Here is a 25,877-nt window from a genome sequence, read left to right as displayed (position 1 = left end):
CCGCCACACATCACAACCGCACTGGCAGCTGCGAGGAGACCGCCTCACGTATTAGCTGTCCTCCCCTCTCCACACTTCTTTTCCCAGCCATCTAGAAAATATCCCATCTAATAATACGCCTCATCAACAACGTTTACAAATAATTCTTTCAGGCGGGATGGCGGGGGTGCCCGCACTGAGCTCCGCTGTGGGGGGAGCGGTGGTTTTTGTTGGCAGCCCCAGGCCCGAGCCCCCCGTGCTGGGGAGCCCCGGGGGGGTTGTGGGCTAACGTGAAAGCAAGCACAAGCCTTGGCAAGCTCGCGGCTGTCGATCTTCCTCCCGAGGCGCGTGCATGCGGGTTTATTCCACACGCCGCTGTTGGCTATTTCAGCTATTTTTTCCCTTCTGACTCCCCCTCTGTCAGCTCTATAAAATAATACACAAGTATGTGATACCTCAGAAATTGGACAGAGTGGTTGCAAGCAAAAAAAAAAAAAAAAAAAAGAAAACCCGCTATTTTACATTCTCTGGAAAAACGGGTTATAGATTCTATATTTAAATAAAGGTTAGAACAATAAAGCGGCAGGGTTTTTCCACAGTAACTCTCACCTTCTCAGACAGCAAATGCTGAGTAACTCCGTGGCCCTCCTCGCCCTCCCGCGTCCCACACCCGGCCCAGGGGCTCCGGCTCCCCTCCTGTTTACTGAGCGTCTGCAGCCATGCAGGGGCAAGCCACAAGGCCGATGTTTTTTGGAGACTGTTCCACTTGTCACTGGGCTAAAATAAAAAAGGGGAGGGAGGCAGGAGCCATTGCCTGAGCATGGGCCAGAGCCCGAGGAGGGCCTCTGGAGGGCCACGTCTGCCATCTCCAGCCCGGCCCGGCCGGGTGCCACTGTGCTGACAGCCGGGAGCACGGCAAAGCCTCGCTGCGTGTGCTTGAGAGGGGTGCTGCCTATTTTTAGGCAGCTGGAGTTTCCACGAGGATTCCTAAATCTCTAGTTTCATTAGGGCGTGTGTGCTTTTTTAAGAACAGGTCATTTGAAATTGCGGTCGCATCGCTCTGCTTCTTTCCCTTCCAGCGTGAGGCTTGCGATATAAATAACAAGCCTATTAAATAAACGTGTGAGCCTGTCGTACGATGCAAATAAGACCCGGCCAACAGGCTGGAGCCGGGGTGATAAACGAGGGCAATGGTGGGGTATGGCCTGGCGAGCGCTGCTGCCAAGCGGCCCACGTGGGCCAGCACGGTCACTGGCGGTGGCCAACAGGTTCAGCGATGGGTCCGTGCCTGCTCAGGGCAGTTTTTCCCAGGCTGCAACAAAGTCAGATTTAACCACTCGAGCCACTCACGGTCCAAGCCTGTTTCCCATATGCACACAATTCCTATACGCTTTGAAATAAACAATATACATTAAAGCCAAGCCCTGTGACGCTCTCGCTGCGGTCTCCCAGTTGTAAGCCTCTCAGCACTCCCAACTGCCCAGCGACTTGGCCTGACAGCTCACTGGCGTAGGCACTTGTACACATCACCCTCCCGACCTCATGACGGCAATCCGCCCCCTTCCCACCCTCTCAAGAAATAACTTTTTTTTTTTAACCCTGCCTGACAAGGCTAAACTGTCTACTTACCGTTCCCCACACAGCAGCAGCAGCTGGGAGCATCTGGCATGGGACATATGGAATTTAATTTCCCCATATTTACATAGATTGAAACAATTCCGACTCCAGACTTCAGAAGGCCTGTTGCACCAGACCTCAAGGCAAAAGCTTTCAGTTCATTTCATTTTCCTCCTCTTCTTTTGGCGAATGAGCTGGGAATACCAGTTTAAAGTCTGCACGGGCTTTAGGATGTTGAAAGATACTCAAGTCCTTGATCTACAAGGCTTACAGGGTAAATGCTGCTTTTTTGTTTCTGGGGAATCCAAAAGGACTTTTAAGAGCCTTAGCCACTTTAAAAATATCTTTTTTCAATGACCTTGACTAGATTTGAAACAGCCCATTTGAGAGTTCTGCACGTGTGGCTATAGATAAAAGTTTCTTTGTAAAAATAAAATAGCTAAAGGGAAATATTCAGTCATACGGAGGAGAATGAAAAGGGACATGTCTAGTGCTGACTGCAGGGCCAGCACTGCTGCTCTGCTGCTGTAGAGCAGAGAGTTAAACCAGGACACGCTCCTGAGCAGGACAGATGCTATAAGAAAATGGCAAAGCAAAATGTGCCTGAAACTCTGTACTCCTCCAAAACAGTTGGTTGTCTTTGCTTTGCTGGTCAGTTACTATCCATGACATTTCCAATAATTGCAGAAACAGAGACTTTAAAGGTGATGGAGTCCATTATCAACAAAGAATTGCCAGGGATGGCAGCACACCAGTCCAGCTTTGCAAAATCCCTCTTGTAACAACACTTGAAGAGAATGGCTTAAAAAATCCCACCTCATTTTAAGGAAGTCCACAACAGATCTGTCAATTAGGAAAACAGATAGGATGCTTGTCTTCTTTATGGCTGCAAGTGACCAGATTTTTCAAACGGCACTGATGCAAATGTGAATACCAGCACTATCAGTCACAGAGCTCCTCCACTGTACAGCATCTGAGGACCTCACACATAGCTGTGCAATTTGCCAGTAAAATCCCAGTGGTTGAGCTAGAAAGATACTATGGTTTCCTGGGAGAGTTCATCCAACAGAAAATATGTCTCTTGCTTGGTGTATATGCATTTTTTAGGACAAAGGTAATTTTTTTTTTTTTATAGACTGCATCAGGATGAAGCCAAAATGGGACTTGGATCTTCAGGCATTATTTAGATTCCTAAGCTCAAAACGGCAACCTGAAAACTCCCTAAAGGTATGTCACTTGGTTCCTTTGAACTCCCCAAGCTCCTCCGGTTTTTGCTTTGCTTGCTCAGCTGTTCCATGAAAAACGCTTAAACAACCCTGGAGTTGCGGCTGGAACTCAGGTCTCCTTCCACTGGCAAAGGCACTTTTTACAAGGCCCCAGATTTTTTTCCTCCTCCTCATCCAATGACTCTTATATTCTTATTAGGAGACCAGTAAAACTAACTCCAGCACTGGAAAATGCACCCACTGCAGAGCAACCAGTTCCCTGGGCAGACATCTTTCTTGGAAAGAAGGAGACTTGGGTCTGAATCCTCCCAGGCAGAAGGGAAAACTCAATCTGGGTCTCCCAACACCCTGGCTGAGCACTTGGACACAAAGCTGCTATGTAAGAAGGGGTTACTTTGGGGAATCTGACCTACAATGAGAATCAAGTCTTCAGTCCTTTTCTAAAAATGACCATCTCTTTGATAGCACCATTGTTCAGATGCGGCCATCACCAGAGACGGTTTGCAATGCACAAGGCAGATCTCTGCTTGTACTAAATTAGAGCAATTGAGACTGGAAAGTTTAAAATCCCTACTCCTAATTGCTTATTTAACTTGCTTGTTAAATTTGATTTTATACTTGTGTGCCAAAGGATCTCCTTGTTATAGACTTCTAAAAAAATCTAATAATATATAGTGTTTTAATATTGGGTTCATTCAACTTTTGTTACTCTATTTAGAGGACCTTATTATACTTTTATTGCTATTAAATAACTTTATTCTCCTTATGATTATTTTACAGGGCTCTAGATAGCTGATCTGGATGCTGTCTTATTAACTGTACCAGGTGGTAGAAATGCCAATTATCCTCTTTAATATCCGTAATTCAGACTACATCGCAAGGCTGACCTCAGCATCTCTGATGCCCCAGGAGGAACTACATTATATCACTGAGTGAGGGGTCAGAGATGAGAGAGCTTTTGGCAAGGGACTTTCACTGTGCAGATGAAAGCATACTGATTAAAAATGGTGCTTTCTGCATAACGTTGCTTTTCTCACACTTTCCAAACCCACAAGAGGCTGCTTTCTAAAGACGGGTAAAATGATCCCTGTATGGTTTATGTAATTGCTGCTTAGTTTTAGGATTTGTCAGGACGAAAGATACTGTAGTATAGTCAGGCTTCAGGACAGGTTGTTCAGCATCCAAAAGTAATTGGTACTGAGAAAGAATAAAAAGATGGTGAGATGCCTCTAGGCTGCTCTAAATTGGGCTTCAGAATCTGTATATGGGATTTACACAGTCTCTATCAGCTTAGTTCCCAAACACTTTTTATAGTGTTAATACATTTGTCCTCACAAATCCCCAGGAGGTAAGAATTTTAAAAAGCAAACAAATCAAGAAGTCAGAGCACACTGGCTGAGAATGAAACCCTAAGCACTGTGAGTGCCTGTGCTCTCCCCACCTCATTTGGGGTGTTTCAAAGAGCAGAGGTAGGTCTGAAAATCAGGTCCCTTCAAAGTATTTTATTTGTAAGCCTCAGCAGCTGAACCGCTTCCCTTTGTCCCTCACACTTCCATAAACAGATGTAAATCCCAGCCAAAGACCCTACAGGCCATCTGTGGTGGGGCGGAGAATGAAATGTTTGCGTCCCAAACCAGAGGCCCCTTACCCCTTCCTCCCATAGCTCCACGCAGGATGTCCCGGCAGCCCGGCCACTCGTTCTGAAGGGTGTCACACCACTGGAAGCCCCAGGGCAAGTAAGGAAGAATCATCCCCAAGATGTCCCCAACATCCGTTGCTTCTCCAAGAACAAGAAATATGAGGACAGCTTTCTGAAAGTCCTCAGCCCCAGCATAGACATGAGATGTAGACTATTTTCACAAGTGTTCAGCATGCAATCTACTGAGCTCTTTTGAAAATCTGGACCTTATTTAGGTGAATAAATGAGAGCCAAGCTCTTTTCAGAAAAGAGGGTTTAATAGGAAAGTCTGCCGCCTCCTATTCTTAGGCCCCCGAGTAAGTGGTGTGGGTTGTGGTGGGAGCGGCTGGTGCATGGCCGGTGACTCGCTTTGTCATTCCAGGAGATCCTATGGGTTGCTAAAATGGCCATGAAAAGCCAACAGAAAATTGTGCACAAACAGAGCAGACAGCAACAAATCAGCTTCACGCTAGAGCAAACGCTCAGGGAAAATGTTTGCATGGGTCTAGTGTGAACTGGTTAAAAGTCAAACCCAAGAGCTGGTCTCCTGGCAGCTAAATCCATATTACAAAATCCCATTGCCTTAGTTCACTTCAGAATTGTCTCAGCTACTCATTCCTATATCAGTGGGAAATTTGGAAGTGACTTTGGATTTGCAGTTTCCTTTTGATAAATGTATTAAAAATACCAATATAACAGCTTTTTATATCATAATAAAAATACATGGAGGATTAAATCCTGCCTAACTCTTGCTGACTTGGAAGCAAGTTTGCATGCTTTCCTCACATCCAGATTCGATTACACTAACTCTTAATATACAACTTTGCCAGAAATGTTTTTATTAGAAGAAATTGCACTTAGTCCAGAATGTGGCAGAAGGAATGATCTCTGGCATGCGCGGTAACAGGCCCTTTTCACCAATCTGAGATCTCTACATGGGTTTCTAATTTCAGCTGGAATTGAATTGAAAAATTGGGTTTTGGATCTGCAAGAAATTGGACATGATTATAGGTAATGCTGGACTTTGGAAGTCTTGGACAAAATCTTTGGCCAATAGGCTTTTTGCATTATATCCCTCAGCTGAGAAGCTCTCTGCCAGACTGTACTCACATTCACTCTTGATTTGCCTCCTCTTGTTCTTAGTGTGTATTTTATTCCTTAAAACAACTTCTCAAAACCCTTTCTTTCCCAAAATAACTTAGCTGCATCTGGAATTGTACTATCCCAAATCTTTTTAAAAAGTATTGATAATTTTGAGAAGGGCTTTAAAATAGCAGCTGTGAAAGATAATGCATAGATGAAAAGGGATTGAACAGTTGACGGTCTTGTTTCTTTTTTATTGGCTCACTTTGTAGTACTACTACTGATTGACTACTTAATCAATCAGCCTGACATATTTCCAAAGTGTCTTTTTATACCAGTACCTTTGGTATTATTAATAGCCAACATAAAGTGAACTAATAATGGTTTCAACAGTAAATGATGATTAGTGCATTCACCCTTCTGTCAGGTTTATAACTTTAAATAAAAAGTACTTGAATCATTCCTGTTGCCTTGCTGGAAGTCAGCAAAAGCCGAGGGATTGTATCTCCATGCATCTGCGTAGTGACTCCCCATGTCTTCCCTGGGGCCCATGGACAGATGTACACTACCACTAAAAGGAGAGAGCTGTGATGTGAGACTAGAATTAACGCGGGGCAGGACTGACAGCCATCCAGTTCTGGTGGTTTGACTCAATTCTACACCACTGAAGACTCTGAGGAGCACAGGCTGCAGGATCTGTAAGTAATTGCAAGAATCATGTTGGGAGTTGAGATTAAAATGAAGGACAGACTGAGGTTTCTGAAACCAGCCGAGAAAGCCTAGGTCTCAATCCTGCAAGATTCCCAAGGCGGTCAGAAGACACTTCAATTACGTGATCAATACAGTTTCAAAGAAAGCGCAAAAGCCACAGTGACTCTGAGGGCAAAAACATTATTTGAAGGGTAAAATGAAATCCTGTTGAAGAAGAATATGAGACCTCTGCTCTACAGAAACCAGTCAATGCCTCCTCAGTCTCCTACCTGTTAAGTTTAGAAACATTTGAAGACATCTGAAATGGAAGTGCAAAGACAATAAGCAAGCACCCCGCAGTTTCCCAGATCCCTCGGAAACTATACAGCAGGACAGAGGATCACCTGCGATGAATTCATCCTGGTGAGGTAAAGCAGGTGTCTGAAACATTGCGTTGCTTGCTGCAAAATCATGGAACTCCTGTCACGCAGAACAACGCTGACAACTGTTTTGTACCCTCCTTAATAGGCTGTTGTTTCCTTGGACAGATTAATGAATTTTTTCTTTTTCACTTAGAAAACTCTGGAGCCAGTAACCCAAGAGAGACATTAGACTGAGATGGCTGCAGGGATAAGTACATAACCTACCCTGTCTTTACCAATTAAGGTAATATTTCATAATTACAGCACAACCATCAGAGAAGATGAAGGAGCAAGAGCAATGAACCCTATTGATATTTATTTGCTATTCAGAGAAAAGGCTGATTTATTAAACCAAATATTTCAGTGGCAAGTTTTAGCCATGCTGCTGTTTTAGAAGAAAATCAAGATGTAATTGATGAATATATTCCAGAATGCCCTCTAACGTGATTAAGGTACCCACCTCCGTGTGGAAAGCCTAGACTTGATTCAAGGCCAGAACAAAGAAAAGAAGGACCCTGAATTTGAATCATCTCAATCCAAGCCACCGGACAGTGATGGTTTGGGAGGGTTGTGATTACATCCCTCCCATCTCCCCTGTCCTGAAAATGTTAAAGTTTTAAATCTGAGAAAAAAGGAAAACAAACATTAGAAAGTAAAAAAAAAAAAAAGAAAAGAAAAAAGAAAAAAAGATTTTTTTGTTGAATTGAGTTCTTATTTTCTGGCCAACTGTAACAAAAACATTGTAGAAGTACATGAGCAAAGCCCAGACTTTCCAGGCTGGAACACGGAGCTGGACCATCACAAATCAAGGCTATCACAGTCGCGTCCCTCCTGCAGCAGACAACTGCAGTCATTTAATCACTTGCAGACATCTGTCACTCTCTATCCTAAGAAACACTGTGATTTTCAGCAATTAGGTAATGTCATTGTGGTATAATGCAGAAGGGTGCTATCAGCAGGAACAACTCCTCAGAGTAAATATAAGCTTGAGAGGGAGGGGAAATTTAGTTGATAAGGTTGGAAAAAGGCAAACTGGTAAAGAAGGGCTTTTCTCTGGTGTGCAAAGTCCTCTGGCTCTGGATTCCCTATTCTACCTTTTTTCCATTCTGTCTACCAGAGAAGTAGATTCTTTGTGACAGACCGTACATCTAGAACAACCAGCTCCATCAGACACACCACTCTAAACCAGTCCCACCAAGTCCTTGCACAGCAGAACAGCCAAAAAGAGGGACACAGCCTTGGTCATGCCCCAGAGGGGTCTGCTGAGATTTTGAACAAAGCAAGAGTCTGTGGAACTTCCACCAAAATTCAAGTGTCGGGGTGCCAGCTGTTCCAGGTTCCTTGAAATACCCCCCCTAGTATAAACATTTCAAAGTACTCTTCCCTTCACAGTTAATTTCTCTTGCCCAGAGCGAGTCCCCAGCTACATTTTATGGACTAGAGGTTTAAGGGTAGACACATCCAACGGAATGATAAAACACGTCCCTCCCAAGGTGTCCCTAATTCCCAGCGTTTACAGAATGAGGACACTGCAGGTTTTTATTGCTGATGAACTCCAAGAGCAAGAAATTTTCTCTGTACTTATTGAGAATGATAAAGATGCAAGTGTGATTATTAATGTGCATCTCATGCATTTGCAATTATGCAAATGCACATGCAAATGAAGCACAACCTTTGGGCTCCTGTCATGTTGCCAATGCTTCCCTCTGTGGCACAAATTTTGGGTAACACTCCTTGCTTTAATATCAGGTCTTACACTCAGGGCCCTGATGCTGTAGAATTTTGAGCGTCTCTCCGCCAGCCATTAACGGCAAGGGGCTCCCTTCGTCTTCAGTGGGGCCCCGAGGCTCTTCAGACCATTCCCAAGTCTCAAAACTTATCTGGGGCAGGTCAGGAGGAACCAACCTCACCACTCGCAGGCGAGTCTTTGAAGTAAACCACAGATACATGAAGAAAGGCGGTGAGCAGTGCCCCAGTTTGCCGGGTCTGTAATCATTCAAGTGACTGTTTAACACCGTGGCTCACAGTGGAGCTAGAGAGTTTCCCCACCTTTCTGTTTAATTAAAGTGCAAAATGTAATTGGTAATTTGTTTGGAGGTTCTCTTGGGATGCTGAAGTGCAGACCTGCTAAGGGAGCCACGGCGACGCAGTGCGTGCGCCGAGGTGGATCTCACCCTCGGCACCTCGCGGTGTGCTGCCTGGGGCGTTCAGACGCAGCTCTCCTTCCCAGCCACCCGGCCCCGCTAGACCTGCTGCAACAGAATCAACCCATCTCTGAAAGGAAGGAAGGAATCCGCGGCTTTCATTTCTCTCCGGCTGTGCACGCCTTGAAAATCTTGATAAATGAAGGGGTTATGCACTGCCTACAAGACTGCTGACTGTACATCCAAGTTACCGTACTTCCACCACCCCGGTGGGGGGAACCCAGCTGGGACAGACCATGACCCCCCAACATCTGAGCACCAACAGGGCCGGGAGCGTGGACGGAGCCTGGAGCAGCACACTGCCCTCTCTTCCACTCTTTAAGCAGGAGCCCAGGTAGACCTGACACAGGGATCCCAAGGCATCACGCTGCAGGTACAATAGGCATGGAAGCCCACTGTTTCTTCCAAAAGTTGTACAATGCACAAAGAAGCTAACAACTATCTCTTCTTAGGCAGAAACAAGAACTCTGACTTACAGCCACCCCTCTGGCTCAGTGGCTGCTCCTGAACAGGGGCAAGTGGAGAATGCCAGGAACAAAGGGAGAATAAGGAGCAAGGAGGCACATGATGTCCTGGGTATTTTTCCCTGCAATGCAGTCTGTGCCCTGCATTCCCTCTCCTCAAGAGATGTTGAAATCCAACCTTGATTTGAATCCCATCAAAAAGTGCTAAATAAAACTCCCAGATCACAAATGTGCGCAGAGAAAAGCATTGCATGGGAGTACTTGCAAGGCAAGGTGACTACTGCCAAGCAGTCTCTGTATGTCTCCTACACATCCAGCTCCTGAGGATCATCCCCCAGAAGGGAAACTTTTTTTTTTAATTAAGGGAAGACAGGGTAAAAAAAAAAAAAAATCAAGAATCAAAACAGGGGTTAAATACAAAAAGGCCTAAAAAATTTAACTGAGCAAACATTTGGCAGAATATTTTTAAACTTTCTTTGGTGACTCTGGGACTGCAAGTGTGGGTGGAGGTGGAGTGTAAGCCCTGAAGAAATCCTTTCCCAGCCAGTTATCTGCAAGGCAATGTCAGCGTGCAGAGTTTTCTACTGTGCTAAGGACAGCAAGGGACTTCAAGTCCCAGCCAAGGCCAGGAAGGATTGTGCAAGCATCTTCCGGACTGCTCTCGTTGCCCCTCTCAGCACAGCAGTGGTGGACCAGTCTCCTAATTCTGTGGGGTCAGAAGCATGCAAAAAGTTTGTTTTTAAAGGGACCTGCATCTGTGAGGAGCTCGGCTCCCAAAATATCCTCCATGCTCATGCCTGGTTCCCAACTCATGCATTTTCCAGAGGTGGAAAACTTGCTTTGCTTCTTTTGAGCCTGTAAAGCCATTCCTCCCCTCACAGTGCTGGGGTGTCCGGAAGGAATCTGCCCTGCTCCCCCCATCACACCAACTCAGGTAAGAAAACCAAATCAGCAGTGGCAAGCAGAAGGAGCTAATCCACATCCTTTGCATAATCCTCCTGATCGTTCACCTTCTATTCTATTCTGCAATTCAGAGCGAGGGCTGTGCAATCCCTGCCCGATCACAACTCCTTTCTCCTGCTCTCCACGGGCCTGGTGTGCTGGGTGATGCACAGGTTTGGGGAAGGAGAAAAATGGAGAAAAGTGAGCCAGGACTAAAGCAGCCCTTCTCGCAGCAAAAACCAGACACACTGCTGCAAACTGCTCTCATTTAGCCAGGATGGTGTCTTCCTCAGCTATGCAAAAGAGTTGAAAGGAGAACACCGTGCACCAGCCAAAATTCTTCATGTAACAGGATGTCATCACAAAGGCAAGAGACATCAGAAATGTGCCAGATGACACCAGAATTTGACCTCTGAAGTGCTGCTGCGTTGGAACGCATCCCTCAAGATAGCCCCTTGGATCAACGTAGACCAGTGTGCGTTGAGAAAGTTGTTGTAGGTTGAAATTCAGAAGAAACTGGCTCCGTCTGCTGATATACTTTGTTGAGTCTACACTTCACAAAAAATGCAGTGGCACCATTCAAAGCATGAGCAACATAATTCATCATCAGCAAGATACCGTATATGCTCAAGTAATGGACACAACGTTACCCTCAACAGCCCAGGTGCAGCAGTTGTGCATGCCTGCTTAAAAATGTCAGAAATGTATTGCTTGCTATAAATCAGGACTGACGATTCTATAGAGGAAAATATCTTACTATTACCCTGACCATCTGGGTACCCATGTCTATTCCAACTCCTGTTTTGCCTGGGTCCCTTAGAAATATATCACAATTAGTAGAGAAAAAACAGGACCAAAAAAAATCAAAACAACAACAAAAACACTGCAGATTTTCAAAGCAATTACAGGTCTAATTCTCAAGCACTTACATGTCATTGTCTGAACTAGGTTTTCAAATAATTTCAGCAACAGAACCATCAGGAAGCAGATTTTTAGCCCCATGCAACTAACTCCGTTAGTTGACCCATTTTTCTTGTCCGAACAAATGGGAGAGAGTGCTGAAATCATGAAGAAATACAGATGGTTTCAAAATCTGGGGCTGGGAAATGCTGAACATCTTTTCATCAAAGTTGTCCTTTTACAATTTCTGATAGAAAAAATCAGAACATTGCACTGAAACGATCTTCGTTGTGTCTGAGACATGTTTGATCCCACCCGAACCCCAACACCCTCTCAGGAGACAGGTTGGATGGATGCTCGCTCACACACCACCCAAGGGGGATGCTGGGCTCCCCACTGGGACGGCGCCTCGCCTAACCGGCACTGCCGCGCGGACGTCGCTGGAGCAAGGGAGAACTCCAGCAACTGGAACAATGGCGACTCCAGCTCTGCAGCTCTTCCACGTTCACTTTCAGAAAGGAAAAGTAAGGAGCCTGGGAGGATGCATTACCGCAGGCATAGATTCCTCCATATGCATGTGAACTCAAGTAACCTCTTATTCATCCAGGCCCTAAAATAGGAAGGCATAGTTCTGGACAAGCATATTGATCTGGATTCCTGTAACTATCCCTTTGAAACACAAATAAACTATTGTTAAAAAAAAGCCAACAGATCTCAGTGTGTGCTCTGGTTCCTTTGCAATGTGTACTATCTGACTACAATCCATCTTGGCAGTGGAACAGCTACGCAGACGTTCTTCTGAGCCAGCTCTAATGCAAAGGGATGCCAAGTATGTCTTCCCTTTTGTATTTACAGTAACAGCTTCAGCTTTCCCCACCGCTGGGAGTGCTGTTGTGGATCAGCTGGCAAAAATACACTTATCTGAAAGGACCACTGCAATTCCACTTGAAGCTGAACTGTTTTGCAGGGGTTGTCGGCGGGGACCTTCTCCCACATTAATCTATAGTGAGTGATGCTGCGGTGCTGCGGCCGGCATGAGGCTGACGGCAGAGACTGTCTCTGCCTCCTCCCGGGCTGGACGACCTGCTGACAGACCGCTGGCCTCCTCCGCTCGGCTCTCACACCGCTCGGCTCTCACACCGCTCGGCTTTTGCAGGGAGGCTCCCTCGGGTCTGCCTGAGCCGTGCCAGGAACACCAGGGTGATGCGTGACGGAAGAGGGGCTGCGGATGTACCAGTGTGCGGCCGTACTGGTGTGCAGACATACCAGTGTGTGGACATACTGGTGTGTGGACTTACCGGTGTGCAGACGGTTGTGTCGAGCAGTGCCGAAGGCCCGGCGGCACTATGCTGCCTCCAGGAGCCACCAAGGAGCGGGTGAGGACACGGGATGCCCACACAGAATTCCCTCCTGGGGGAGCAGGAGACAGCACAGGAAGGATTTAGTGAGCAACCCACACACGGGGTTGGTCCATGGCAGTAATATTTGCCAACTGTAGGGCTGCCTCGTGCTGCAAAGCCAAACCAAGGCGTCTCTGACTGCCTCCAACCCCAGAGCTGCCAGCGCAGCACTGGGAGAGAGACAAACAGGCCATGCACTTCCATGAAGACTGCCAGTATCTGAGTAACAGAAAGTTTTGCTGCTGATGAGCTTAACTACACTCAAAACAAGAGCTAGAGACCACTTTTCCGCCGCCTTGCGCTGTGGGTAGACCCCCAGGTGTCAGCACTGCCCTAAGCAAAGCATCTAACAGGGCGCAGACGACAGGCCGATGAGCAGGGTGCTGAGCAGGACTACAATTGCCATTTCTCACTCAACATAGACGAGCAAATCTGCTCTGTATTTTGAGGGCACCCACCACTCCACATATCTTTTCTGAGCTCTTACACATGCACGACAGCCTGGATGCCAAGGCCTGACCATCCATGTCCTTTTCTGCACTTATATGAACGAATGAGACAAATCCCGCAGCAGCATGAGCAGGGCTTACCGCAGCCCTGTTGTATTCTTCCTCTTTGCCACATCTGCCCAGTTTAGTTTTACATTCTCTCTTAAAATAGACAGGGAATGCATAGAGGATTCATAGAACCAGACCCACGTAGGTTGGAAAAGACCTCTAAGATCATCTGGTCCATCCTCAAACTGAGCACTGCCAAGTTCTCCTTGACACAGGAGCTGAAGGAAGGAGAAATTTTTTTGTCTTTCTGGGATATATTCCTGGGTGTCAAAGCTCTAACAGGTCGGATGGGGCCTTGAGCAACATGCCCTAATGGGATGTGTCCCTGCCCGTGGCAGGGGGTTGGAATTGGATGATCTAAGGGCGCTTCCAACCCAAACCATTCCGTGATTCTGTGACTGTACAACATGAGGCAATCACTGAAGTCTGTGCAAAGGAATTGCAGGGAGCAATTTCCCAGTGGTAACAGCGAGCACAGCTCAGAGGAGTTTGGAGCACTGTAAATGTGAGACCAGAGCCCATGTCCTCTCCCTTGGAACAGGGCACAGCGACCCCGTGGCTGCCCTGTTGTGGTATAGAATAATGCTCAGATTTTGCCACAAAGCAAAAAGCCTCGCTAGGGGTTCAGAAGGACTTTTTGTTGTTGTTCTTTTAAGGTGGTAATTCATGTAAACAAACCACCCCCCACAACCATTTAACGTATAACGTATTATACCATTATCCTAATTTATATTTTGTTAAGCCTTAGGGGATTTAGCTGAGAACGCAGATCCATTGCAGCAAGTGCTGTAACAACACACAGTAGAAAGCAGTCCCTGCTTCAATGAATTTACAGTCTGAACAGACAAAAGACAGGAGAAAGGAAGAATTATTCTCCAGGCCCCACCAAAACAGCCAATAAACTTGCCCCCACTTCCTGCTGACTTGTGCTCCAGAACGTCAGCTTTCATTAAAAAAAGCAACAACAACAAAAGACATTTCTAGCTCCTGTGGTTGTAAAAAGACTCTTGAAGACACGCTAAATCAATGCAATCACATTTACCCAGCTATGCAGATGACTTTGGAACGAGACATAGCCATTCATCTCTGACAGGGCCCGAATAATTACAAGTTTCTGCAGCCACAGAGTTCTCCATTTCAGTGCAGCTTCTTTCAGTTCTTATAGCCCTGCCTTCCTTTGTCCTACCTGAAATTGTGACCTATCCTCCTGCTTTCTGGCCCCAAACCCATGTTACTGTGCAGCTTTCTGGTGCTATTACAGGCAGCTACAAGTTCTGGGTTCCTGAACTGGCATCCTTCTTACATTCAGCAGGAGGAGAAGCATTGCACGGTTATGAGATGGGAGTCTGAAGGGAGCTGCACTGGAGCCCAGGCCCAGAGGAACAGGCCAAGGTGAACAAACAGAGGAAGAAACAAACCAAAACCAACTACCACCATCCACAGCAAAACCTCCTCCCCAAAGTGTATGCTCATGAAACAGCCACAGCCTGGGGGACATGGGGAATTTCACGGGAAGGCAACAAGCCACCTTTACTGCATCGTTTATGTTTGTACCACCAAACACGTGAATCACTCATAAGCATCCTCGCTGCAAGAAAACTGTTGGTGTGGCTTTGAACAGGATGCCCATGAGCATCCTCACTGCACAGACAAAAAGAGCTCACGTGACTTCGAAGTCAGCGTTTGACCAAAACCAGATCTTCCTGAGTGGAACCAGCAGTGCATCCACTACGTCATCTTTTTGCAACAGGACATGGTGCATGCTGGTAAACCTTCCCACCTGTGTGGTTACACACAGGGAAAGCACAACGGGTCTTCAACAACAACAACAAAACAAGCCTGTCTCCTCCTCTCGTCTTGAAAGGACACAGCCAGTCAAGGTGATGATGGGAACACTGCATACTTGGGAACATGCTGGAGCTTTCACCACCTGCTGGCATTCTCGAGACAGATCTAGCTCTGAAAACTTCACCTCCCCTGCCAGCAGGAAATAAATCTTGTGGTTTTAGAGTTGGAGAGTGAATCCATATTCAGTTAGGAATTTATGGTGACTTTATGGATCCCACAAATGCTTCACTACCACCATTTTCTGGAAACTGTACAATTCCTGCAGTTCATTCACTGCATTCAATTGCCTTTTTTCAGGGAAGCACTTCTAATTGCTTTTTTACAGATATGGGTTTCTGTAAAGAATAGAACATGGTTCATATCGTATAAAATGTTACCATAGCCTTTTCAACTATATATAGCTTTTATAGCTAGTTTTAATTTCCCCAGAGTATTCATCCCAAAGGGTCAAATCCATCCCTCGTGTAACTCCAATGGCTTCACACCAGAGTGTATTTTACGCAACAATCACAGCGCTACAATTCAAGCAACATTTTCTCGTACCATTTCTTCCATCTCACAAGGGCCCTTTCCTTTCAGCTGCAATGAAATGTATGGCAGTAAGCAAATACCTGTGCAGTCTGCACTGATTTACAGATTTCCAAGCACTGTTACCATCCCTTACGTCCCCATGGCTGTTTGTTTGTTGTTGGGTGGGTATATTTTGTTTTTAATATCGCAATGGATTGTTCCACTCTTTCCCTGGGAAACAGTTGTACGCATTTCTGCAACACAGGCACTGCAAAGCCAGTATCAATTTTCTTCCTTTATATTAGCCCCTCTGGTACCTTTACATTAACCCGGAATGAATCACTGGCCTCCCAGTCATTTCTTGCTACACGCAGTTTTGAGAAATGGCATAACTCACATTTCAGAGAAGGCCTGGTTTCCGCAGACGTGCTCCTCAACTGCCAAATAGCTGGTGCAACGGCTCATGCTTCCTCTGCGCACACATCCACCGGACGCCCAGACAGCCCCTGGCAACTTCTCCACTGTTTCTCCAAGCTCTGCTCTCGCTTGCCGGCACAGAAACCCCACAACAGCTGGTGCAGCACACCCAGGGAAGAGCGAGGTGACTCCAGTCGTCCCACCAGTATTATCTGTCCCACCAAACAGGGGCAGCTCGTGCTATCAGTTTTTGTGGCCAGCTCCGTGTCCTTCTATCCAAACTGTTCATCTTTTTCCTGAACCGACTCCGTTGCCCTGTACAGAAAGAGAAAACGCGCATGCTTACTCTGAATGCTTTGCAATGCCCTGAGCAGAAATAAGCTCCGTACCAAAACCGAAACAGACAAAAAAAAGCACACACAAGCAGAGCCAACATTTAACTGTCCATCCATGGCAAACTCTACACGAGCTAATAATATAAAGGAGCCTGTAAGTATGTGTTGGACCGGTGAAATGTGAGTTGTGTTCAAGGCTGGGCCAGACTCAGATGGATGAGAGAGTCTTTAACCCATCGGAAAATCCAATGCTCAGCGTATCCTTCACAGTGTTTAGGGAAATAGGGGAATACAAGGGACATGTTTGTGACCTGGGGGTTTGAGTCCTGCCTGATGCAGCAATGTACGCTCTCTTCACAGGGGACCCAGAGCAGACAAAAGTACCTGATGGTCAAGCCTGAATATTTGTCTTATTCCTCTGCATTTCCACTCTGGAAAGACCCATGTCAGATTTGCTGACTTCAGCGTCTCTGCTGAGCCCTTCTAACTCGCTAAGGGAACAGTAGCAGCACCGGAGAGACACCAAGAGACCCAAAGGCTGAGGGGCATCTAAAAAGTGCGCTGCCATGTGCCAGAAAAAAAATGAAAGGAAACTAAAGTAATTATTTAAGGAGCAATAAAAACAGTGAAAAGAACTAATTTTAAATAATAGGGCCTAGAAGGGAAAAGACACATTATTTTTTTTTTTTACATCTTCCTGGTCAGAATTCTCCTGTCTTGATCAGCCATGCCCTCCACGCTCAGAAGTGTTGTTGTCCTCAGTTTATTCAAGAGAAACTGGGGCATAATGGAAGTTGTTTTTGAGAGGTCATGCAAGGTTTGTATGGCAGAGCAAGAATAAAATATTTACAGCATTAAACATCCAGTCCTTTTCTCCTTAAGGCACCGGCAGGCTGAGAGGTATTGACTTCTTACAGCAAATCTGTCTTGACAACTACAGTAAATCCGTCTCACGACAAGGGTGTTAGCATCAGCCCACTACAGTACATGACATAAATCTATCCCTTACAGTTTGAGGAACAGGTGTAGATTTGGGTATTAAAAGCATGGAAACCTCCTGTTATAAAACCCCAAACCTCATGAAACACATCTGTTTCATTTAGGGTCTGAGGTCCAGATAGCTGAGGTTCACAAAAACTTTGGTTGGGGTTAGTTCAGTTCAGAAAATTTGGTTTGGAAAACACAAGACAGAGATTCACAGAGCACAGTTTTGGTCCGTACATTGACACGAATTTTTTATTGCCTTTGGACAACTGATCTCTTGACCATCACATCCGAGTAGGTGCCATCAGGTCTCCTTAGATTGTAGGTTCTTCATGGTGAAGACCATCTCTACAGGAATACACAGTGCCTGAAGACCTCAAGCCCTGAATAACATCTGGAAGTCCGATTGCTTAAAACACAGCTTAAAATGCCATCAGACACACTCTGATAGCCTGCACAACTCCAGTATTAGCTAAGGTTTGATTTGTTTGCTTTCTCCGTGACAATTCTGGCTGGGATCCCATGGAATACGCCCAAGGTCTGCCGATGATGGGGAGCCAGCATGAAGTGCAAAACCCCAAATCCCTCAGTCCGTGCTGGTGCCACAAACTCCCTGAAGCCGCAGAGCCCACCTCGCCTACACCGCTTACGGTCACGGGCGATGCACGTCCAGGGGGTGGCTACGAAACAAAGCCGAGCATACTTAAAAATGAACGTGTTAACTAGTAATTCAAGCTGCATTAAAAGGCCAGTGTGAGCTCTCCATTGGTAATACACTGCATACATTTGTCAACCAAACACAAATCCATTTGAATAGATTTCTTGTGGCCTGTTATTTATGAGGGGAAAATATCCCCTGGTCTCTGGGCTGATGAGAGCCCATGCTTTCCTTTTTAATCTTAACTGCCTATTATTAGCAGCCCCGGTTATAGAATGCCCCTCTGCCTTATATATATATTCCAAGTACCCCCAGTTTTCCACTCGGCATGGGTATGCGGCAGGGGAAGACACAGAGCACTCAATTACTGGCATTTCAATGTGCCTTTTGCAGTACACTCCTACACTTGGGATAATCTAATTACACAGGGCAGAAACCTCACCCAACCATATATTTTCCTTAGACCCTGTTGCCACCAGTTACTTTTACTCCTCATTGAAACAGAGTCCCCCTCTTTTTTTATTTCCTTCTTCTTTTTTTTTTTTCCACATCGTTAAAAATTTATTATTTAGACTGATGATGACATCATCTGGAAAGGGACCCAGGCTGTGGTCATCAGGGCCTTTTTCTGCATTACAGAGAAGCAGTTTCTCCTCTCTCCCTTGCAGATCATTAATTTTTAAAATAGAGCTTTGCTTTAAATATATACAGCTCATTTTGCTTTCGGCTGATGAGTCAGAGCTGTCTTTCACCCAGGTCGGGTGCCCCCCATGCCATGCTTCCTGCCCAAACCAGCAGCATGTTCCCTGATGGAGCCCCGGCTCCAGGCCTCTGCAAGGAACAGGGAGGGATTTTCTGTGTAAATAACCAAATAATTGCATTTGCATCCACCCAGCTTTGTTCCCCCGTCCATCCTGAAATGGCCTGGCCCTGCAGGTCCTCCTCAGGGCTAGGAGCTCATGGGCTTTGCCCTCAGATGTTTAAGGGAAGACTCTATAAGATAGCTTTTCCACGAGGAAATTGAGCAGTAGCATGGGCACAACTCACCACACCACGCTGAGCTTTTATGGTAACTATCCCATGAATCCTGCACCACCCCTGTGAGAGCTGTGGTTTCCTCTCCACAGAAGGCCACAAGTCAGGTGTCTGGGTTGTCTGTAGAATTACCCAAGGGATTAACAAAGCAAACACTAACCGTGGGCATTCACTGCTTCTGTCCTAGACCTGCAGGGCTCGATCATCTAGGTGGAGAGAGCAGGTATGTGTGTGGGAGCAGCCCAGCTCTGCAGGAGGACTTGCAGCGGGACCAGCACCCGAGGTGGCACCCAGAGCCCTCGGAGAGACGTTGATGCATTGAGAGATGTAGAGCAACGGGAACAGGCACCTCGCTGAAGGATCCTGGATGGAGCAGGTGGAGCCTGGCAAGGGGGGAGCTGCAGAAATGTGCCCGAGGAGTCCTTGCTTGCAGGAACACCTCTGTCTCTGCAGACCCCTTCGCCCAGACCTCACCTCATTGGGAATGGATCTGGGTAGTGCAGTTCTGCATTCACCCACTTAAACTTTAATCCAGCCCTAAATCAAAGGGCAGTAGTTGCAAAATGTATTACCTGAGGGTGGGACCGTGATTTTTCTCAGCTGAGCGTATTTCTTCATCCCTGAGCATGCACAAACATTTGCAAGCGTTTCTCTTACTGAAGGCAGTATCTTTCTGCTTGCTAGTTCCCTCAGATAAAATAGGTTTTATCACCCCCATACACATCTGGGTATTCACAGAAGCATATGGGAGCGCAATGGATGTGCCACCTTGGAAACACTTTAACACTTTAACATGACATTGTAATTTAGGAGGAAGGGAAAGGGCATGTCTTATCTGAATGAGGATGCAGGACACATTCAGAGAACGGGGATGTAAACACCACTTAATTTTAGATACCCATCTTAGCCTAAATTACAAGACTAATCTCTTGAGACTTCTTGTATATTTGTAGGAGAAAAAAAAAGCGTACTTTCAGATGTCAAGTTAGAGAAGAAACTTAATTTAGATGCACTCTCCCTCCATTGACTAAATGGAGAAAGAAAGGGATGGAGGGAGCCTCCTAAATAAGCTGCAATCCTTATAAATAGCTGCAATCAGCACAGAGGAGAGTCGCTCAATAAGTGTCTGACCAGGGCAAGGTGTTGCTCATCCAGCACAGGAAGAGCTGCCATGGGTTCTTTAATGAGCACAAGTGGCTTCAGCTTTGGTTTTACATTTACTCCAAGCACAACACCAGTCCTCCAACTGGGCTGGGGCACGAGTTCAGGACAGGTCCACGAAGAACAGTGCTCACCATTCAATGGTCTCCAGCTATTACTTTCTTTAACGCCTTGTTTTTCACTGAATTTTCCACATCCTAGAACAAGCCCATCCCTTAGCTTATGAGCTCTCAGAAGCTACTGAAATCCTAGCATGGTATGCATGGATTCAGGTTTAAGAAAAAGAATATGACAGTCCTTTATAATGTCATTGTATTTTCTATAGCTGTCTAGTCAACAGGAGGGCTGTTGAAGTTTGTACACAGAAAACAATGTCATGCAAAGCTTGTCAGAAGAATGTGAAAAAGTCAGAAGGATAAACTAGCTGTTATGTGGACTTGTGCTGTAACATTTACTTGGATTCAGTGATGCAGTAACACAGTTCACCAAAATCCATCAGAGCAATCCACAGTGCCTTGCTCCCTCTCAAAATCATTGCCCTCCCCTCCAGCTCCTCGACCTGACCACTTGCAGGTCCAAAGCTCCTCCTTACCCTTCAAGCTTCCACAAGATAATCTATGGAGCACTGAGGAATCCTTCCTTCAGGGCTGAAAAAAAGCATAACAGACAGGAGGAGATGGAACAAAGAACAGAGGCAGGCGTCAAATACATTTCACTGCACCTACATAGACTCGTAACTCTAAGCAGTATTCTCCTGACACAATTTCTCTAAGGAATGGCGAGGGCTGAGAAAGAAGGGTAAAATGCTGTGTGGTAATAAATGGAAAAGAGCAGCCTGGAAAACAAACTCGGGGTGCAAGTAGGCTCTGTGCTATGGAAATATTTGAGGGGGGAAAAATCTCCATTTCAAATTGCAGCAGAGAGCCTGCTTCAGAAGTCACTGCTTTATCTCCACCTCTCATTCTTCCACTCACTTCCGAAGCTCCAACCCTTTCCTAGCCCTCCCGTTGCCCCCATGGAGGACGGCCATGCCTCCCCACCGCTTCTTACGGTCCTGCGGGCACCCTCCTGTCCTCGGCCAGTGGCCTCCCAGCAGGCCTCAGCGTGCTGCTGGAGGACAGGACGGCTCTATACGCAGCAAAAAAGAAGTTAAAATGAATTAGATTACGGTCATATTAATTCAGGGCAGCCACCCAACCCTTTCATTAGCTTGATTCTCCTGCTACTGAAGCAATCTATAAATGTTATAAGCTTTAAATGCTTTCTGTACTTTAAGCTTCATAGGAGACTACTACTATTAACAGTTACACAAGTTGGGAGGAAAGGGGGATGCTATACAGGGTTATATATGAGCCTGTCACGGCCGTGAATACACAACGTTATGCTAAACATTCCCAGAACTCGGGACGAGGCTTCCAAACACTTCACATCAAACAGCTCCCAAGGTGACACCTCAGGCCGCGTTTCGAGAGCGGTCCCGGCCCCCCCAGCGCTGTGTGAAACCCCCCGGGGCTGTGTGAAGCCCCCCCACCTTCCTGGCCATTTGCTGCCTCAGAAGGAAGCGCTACGGGACGGTGACCAGGCCTGGCACACCCAGCGACTCAGCCTAACCCTTCACGGCGCAGCCCAGACAACCACAGGCGTGCGGTTTGCACAAAGTCCCTTGAACTTCTGAACTCTACTTTTTTTTCTGTTAGGTGGGGAATTAAGTGGACTTAGTCACACAGAGCTTCAGTCAGTGGTCTTTGAAGCCCTGAGCTGGCAGCGATAACGCTTTGCGTGTATGTGCGGGGAGGCATTTCTGCCTCTCAGCCCTGAATACCACGTCCTGCTTCTCAATGAGAAAAAAAAAAACAACAAAAAATCAGGACTGAGGGTAGCAGCCTTCATATGGCAATGAAATCACTTCTTCCTAATCACCATTGGAGCCTCAGCAGCAGGAGACCATCAGGTCACAACCTAATACCTTTTCCAGTCATAAATTTCTAGATATCTCCAGTAACAGGTCTGTTCTCCGTTTACTGGAGCTGGGCTTTTTTTGTTCATTTTTCTCAGAACAGCCTTATGGAAGAGTGGCTTCTTTACAGGCAGTACCCCGAATTTATAGAGCTTTATCCCTGCCACTGACTGACCATTAAATTCCGTATTTACATCTATAGCCAAATGGGTAAACAAGTACATACAGTAATTTCAAAAGTCAAATCTCCATTAACTTTTATGTAACTGAAGATGAGATGAAAGCACATAGGCATCGAGCCTAGCTTCGGGGTGCTTTCCAGGAATGAAACTATGCTGCTTTGTTACCTTCCATAAAGAGGATCAGGAGGAAAATTAGCATTAGTTTCACTCCCTTTTTATAAATGAAGAGTGTTTTTCTAAGCCAATGTTTTCCCGCTACCAATGCCTGTGTTACCTGCCTATGCCCGTTCTCAGCCTTCCACCTGCGCAACAGAAAGTTTCACAAAACCAGAATAGGATATGTTTCGTAACCAAAACACACAAGAGCAAAAGGGGAAAAAACAGAAGCACTTGCTCACAGTAATAGCTATTTTCCTTTCCTCTTAAAGCAACACAATGAAGCAATTACTGCACGCTATACTTCCCCGGGCTGCTGCAGCCAAAGCAATTGGCTGGGCGGTGCGGAGGGGGCTGGAGGTGTGGCAGAAGGACAAGAAACAACTCCTACCAGATATGATTCACTAACAACAAAAACATCCCCATGGTACCTCTTACTTTTCATAGGATGAGGACAGGTTTTCCACCAGCAGGCTTTTCCGATTAGAGGAATTTTTCTGTAATGGGATTGATGACATAGGTGTCAGTATGAAAATAGGAAGGACCTCAAAGGTTACGGCTAAGCTGGGAGTCTCCTTCCACCTGAACCGCTGCAGATTCTCAGAAAACTCCTTGTGGTCTCAGGAGGATGCACCAGATGGGAAACCCTCTAATTTACTTGAGAAAGGAGAACGCTTTCATGGGCAATTATCTCTCTGGAATTAAACCGAATGGAGATATATGAATAAACACAGACCGGCCCCCGTCAGGCGAGCCACCGTGTCTCGCACGCACACGCACCGTCTATTGCTGGACACGTGGAACGAGGAACTGACGGATGAGACCAAGGAACACAACATAAATTAGAAATAGATTAAAGAACATCATGTAACTGTGCTCTGTCTCCAGGCATCAAACTGTGTGAATCATCAGACCCACTTTATACATGTATATTCTAAAACATGGTTTTAGTTCTGATGGCCTTTGGCACACAGCTTTGGTATGAATGTGCCTGTAAACTTGCATTTGTTTTAACAGTATTAAAGGGGGAATTGGCAGCAACTTCTACATTTAGCTAGCTTGGCACTTTCTTTTATAAAGATTCTTTAAGTCTTTTTTTAGAAACTTAAAAAAATTATATGAGACACCCTCTATAAAATTAAATTGAAGGACAGGCATGTGGGAGAGAAATACTATTACGATTTTTCTCCATGTCAGCAGGCTCTAATAGCTCCATGTTTTGCATTATAACACACGAGCGTTTGTAATTGTCTCTCGCAGAGATGAGCATTTGATGAGATGTAGCGCTGAGGTTAGGGGTGTCGGAGATGCCTGTCTGTTATCCCAGGGAAGCTTTCATAATAGGCAGGTTGTTGTACCTCAGTAGGGAGCCTAATGCCACAACACTGAATGCAGTTAAAGCTCATGTTGGTCTGACAAATGACTAAATTACAGTATAATACATTTGAAGCACTATTTCAATATAAAGTTACATGTTTGTCAGACTTTGACTCGCTCATGCTCCTTGCAGCTCGCAGTGTGCACAACCAGAGATGTGAGTGGTACGTCTCGGAGCCAGATTTTTTTCAACCATCAACCAGTGGGTAGCATTCCTGTAAACAATTAAGCAGATGACTTCTTCCCAACCAAAGCTGTACTACCACAGCAAGTGGAATGATCGTTTTACACCCAAAATGTGCTTTGGATGAATAAACAAAGAGAAGCATGAAACTAAAATACAAAATGTTAATATTGCCTGACTTTTTTTTTTTCCTTTTAATAGATAACAGAACAATGTCAAAAAGCATGAATAACAATTTAACTGCCCTTTCAAATGAATGAATCAGCCATAGGATAAGGGTCTATTAATTCCAGATTTCTAGTAATGCATAAAACCAGATCTAGATAGAATAATTCATAAAAGAGAAACAACACCCATGGCATTGGCAGGAACAGTGCGTGTTGTCAAAAATGGCAGGAAATTTCATAAAACTGCTACAATAAAATAGCTCATAATAAAGACTTTTATCTTATAAAAATACAAGAAAATACACTGAAACACAGAATTTAAAACTAAAAAATATCTTTTATGCCTACATTTATTTTCTATCCTTTCTGAAATTGTTTCCAAACTTGTTACAGTGAGGAGTTCGAGAGCGGAGGAAACAGGAAAACATTTTCTCACTTTTTTCCTTTCTCCAAATCTCATACACTTGATGGTATTTAGAGAAGAATGAGGAATTTGTATCAGCTCAGTCCATCAATTACAAACCAGTCAGTCTAACCTAAACTTGACATTTATCATTTGTGGCTATTCCACCCCAAAGCAAGTGTGAAAGACACAAAAGGTTCTCACTCAAACGAGTATGCGTCTTCTATACACTTGTTACTGCAAATGTGGTACCTTAACTGAGCAGCAAGAATCACACTCGCCTGTTAAAGCCATTTAAGAGCACGTTGCCCACTAATGTCGTATTGAAATGTAGCAATATTCAGTTCTGTCTTAAAAGATGTGCTGATTCATTGATGCTTATGCTTTCACTTCAATAGCAAATAGCTGAGTTTGTCTCAAATAAACACATACAAATAAATATGTCAATATATTATGTTTTGTGTACTTAATTTTCATGCCAATGGGAAAGAAGTTATAAGGAAAGTAGTTTGAGGATGGTCAAAGAGAACTGCAATTAATCTGCCAGAAAGAGTTATGGTAAATATTATTATTATGATTATTAATGATTTGTAAAGCACTGTAAATCTCCATGACAGTAATTATGATGCTTTGTATATATAAATTTGGCATTCTGCATATACAAGCACTTGGGCTTGAACTCTTCCTAGATCATTAGGAAATCAGAGGTCATATCATCGGTCACTTGAAAAGTAATTTCCTGCAGATTTGCAGGCAATGCTCAGATTTGCCCTCGCTGTAAAAAAGGTATTAATGATTTCTCCCCAGGCAAACAAGCTGAGATGGAGGCTGTGATTAGCAGCCTTTTAAGTACAGCGACCCAGAGCTGCAGGAGAGGGAGCGAGGCCGGAGCCCCTTCTGGGTCACCATCAGGAAAACGGGCTGGGTACGGTCTGCGGGACGGGGAAGTGGCAGGCGGAGGGCCCACGTTCTGAACATGCTGGTGGAGTTTCCAAAGATAAACTGAATCTGTAGAAAGCATTAATCTTCAGGGGCCTCCTCTTGGCTACATGTCACTTAATGTATTGAGAAAGGCGGTGGGATTGAAATGATCTGTCGTTCTCATGCTAATCCTCCGTGTGGAGGAAACTCTCCAAGAGTGGGGTCTGCTTCTTCCAAACCCCCAGTTCTCAAGGCCTAGGCTCAGGTTTTTGGTAATCTGTGACTCCAGGTAGGGAATTCCCACAAAGCACGACTTGCTATTAAAAGAGGAGAGAGGCAGGTTCCTATCTCCTCTTGCAGGGGATCAATAACCTTTCTTCTGGCAGCGGTTCAGCTGCACTTGGTGCTCTGCCTTCTTTT

General features: G+C 45.4%; 1 protein-coding gene across 16 annotated transcripts in view; it reads right to left on the bottom strand.

The window, feature by feature from the left end:
* The window catches only part of PAPPA (pappalysin 1), a 361,421-nt gene that overhangs the window by 218,309 nt on the left and 117,235 nt on the right, over positions 1-25,877 (bottom strand). For 14 of the 16 annotated variants that reach the window (XM_083807365.1, XM_083807367.1, XM_083807366.1 and 11 more), the window contains one exon: positions 15,918-16,252. The gene's annotated coding sequence lies outside the window, so the exon portion shown is untranslated. Of the gene's footprint in view, positions 1-15,917; positions 16,253-20,702; positions 20,758-22,843; positions 23,038-25,877 lie in introns of those variants that run through there. The other 2 variants (XM_083807368.1, XM_083807372.1) reach the window with 2 other exon arrangements.

The sequence above is a fragment of the Anser anser genome, assembly GCF_964211835.1.
Source record: "Anser anser genome assembly, chromosome: 21".
Lineage (NCBI taxonomy): Eukaryota > Metazoa > Chordata > Aves > Anseriformes > Anatidae > Anser > Anser anser.
Note: the sequence above shows the minus strand (reverse complement) of the source record. Positions and strands in the feature narration are given on the sequence as shown.